Source organism: Metarhizium album (assembly GCF_000804445.1).
Source record: "Metarhizium album ARSEF 1941 chromosome Unknown scaffold_42, whole genome shotgun sequence".
Classification (NCBI taxonomy): Eukaryota; Fungi; Ascomycota; class Sordariomycetes; order Hypocreales; family Clavicipitaceae; genus Metarhizium; species Metarhizium album.
The window spans coordinates 13,653-15,794 of NW_024467616.1; positions in this window are offsets into that span (position 1 = coordinate 13,653).

Consider the following 2,142-nt stretch of genomic DNA (forward strand, 5'->3'; position numbering starts at 1 on the left):
AGTAGTATTTCTCTAGCACTTAAAGAAGAGTACTAACTTAATATAAGCTATAATTACTTATAATTAGTAGTAGTAATAAAAAGCTGCTAATAAATAGTAATACCTAGCTAAAAGGTTCTAAGTAGAGAATTTAATATAGTTAAACCTCTATAATATTAAGATAAATTACTTTAGTAGAAAACTTAATTAAGTTATAGTAAAGTATATAGTAATTAAAGTACTATTTTTATTAATAGTAAAATTAAATATTTTATATAGTATATACTTAGTATTTTATATAGACTTTATTAAGTAAGTAGTATTTAACTTACTATCTAGCTAAGTGCTTTAAAACTTCTACTTACTGCTAGTATTAATTAAAGTAGATAAAACTCTTTAAAGTAAAGAAAGCTATAAATATAAAGTAGAGGAAATTCTAGTAGTAAAGAATATACTTAAAAGAAGTAAAAAGCAAAATATATATATTTCAAGTAGAAAAAGTATATTTAATTAATATAGAAACTACTTAAGAGTTTTTAAAGATATTATAGTACTTAACTAATTTAAAGCTAAGTAGAGAGATATATAAAAGTATAATAAGCTTAATTTATAAGTAATTAATTTCTAAATAATAGTATAAAGTATAAAGCTAATTAATTAAAAAAATAAAGCTAATTAATTAAAAAAATATATATATATATAAAACTAGACTATAATTATATTAATACTAAGGCTAGCTAGTAAAAAAAAAATTAATTATTAAAAAAAAAAAAAAAGAGAGAGAGATAATAAAACTATAAAGCTTAATATATACTTAACTTATACTTAACTTATACTTAATATAGTGCTTACTAAAATAAGCACTCTAGCTTGCTAAGTAACTTTTATTATAACTTATTGCTAGTTAAATTAATAACTTAATTATTAAGAGGAGAAGAAAGTAGAGAGAAAATAGTATTTTAAATACTATTACCTTTATAACTACTTTCTTCTCTACTATAAAAATAAGTTAAAATCTTAGAGATATAAAAGTAAATATATTAGCTATAGAAATTTGCCTCTTTATAAAGTATATTAACTAGAGTGTAAGTTAGCTTCTGCTAGTTAGCATACTTATAGTATAACTCTGCCTACTCTGCCTGCTACTTATATAGTATTTGCTTAATATTTTAAGCTATAGTAGCTTAGCTCTAGAAAAAACTTACTAACTAGTATCTACTAGTTAGAAGGCAGTATATACCTATAGTAGAAGGGCATTAATGCGCTAGTAAGTGCTAGCGCCTGCAAATTAGCGCTAGCAGCTATATTACTAGAGAATAAATTAGCTAGTATATATAGAGAGTAGATAGAACTAGGAGTAATATAGGCCTACTCTAATAATATATTAAACTTTTTAGTTATAAAATTAAACTATATAAAGAATTTAGTATATATACTAAAGCTCTTACTTAACTTTTTGTATATAGTAAATATAATATACCTACTAGTATTTATAATTTACTATACTTTCTTTTATTAGTAATATAGCTTAAAGTTTAAAGTATAGAGATATACCTTCTAAATATACTTCTTATAAGTTTTATAGTACTACTTATAAGCTATAGTAAAGCTAGAGATATAACTAGTAGAGCTAGTATTAATAAGCTTATATTAATATAGTATATATATTTCTAGAACTTTCTCTCTATTAAAGAGGTTATTATTATTAAAGTTGCCTTCTATAGTATACTTATCTATATAGCAAGCATTATAGTATAGTAGCAAGAGCAGTAAAGGTAGAGAAGAAAGCATGCTAGCAGCAAACTCTTTAAAACTAAATTAAGTATATAGTATATACTATATTATACTTAAAATAGTAGAGGCAATATAGAAGTAATATAGAAAAAGAAGGTAGGTATAGTAGTAGTAATCTTTAGAAATAAGAATTTTTAGTAGTATAAAAAAAGTATTAGTAATACTTATTAAAAGGAAAATAATAAGAATAAGTAGTATAAAGTTGCTAAACTATTTATAAAGTAGAGGTATATTAAGTATATACTATATACAAAAAATATAAAGTAGAGATATAAAGATATATAGTTGCTAGGGGGATTTATACTATATATTTATCTCTACTATATAGTAGTAATATAGATAAACCTACTAGAAGAAGAGTATATAATA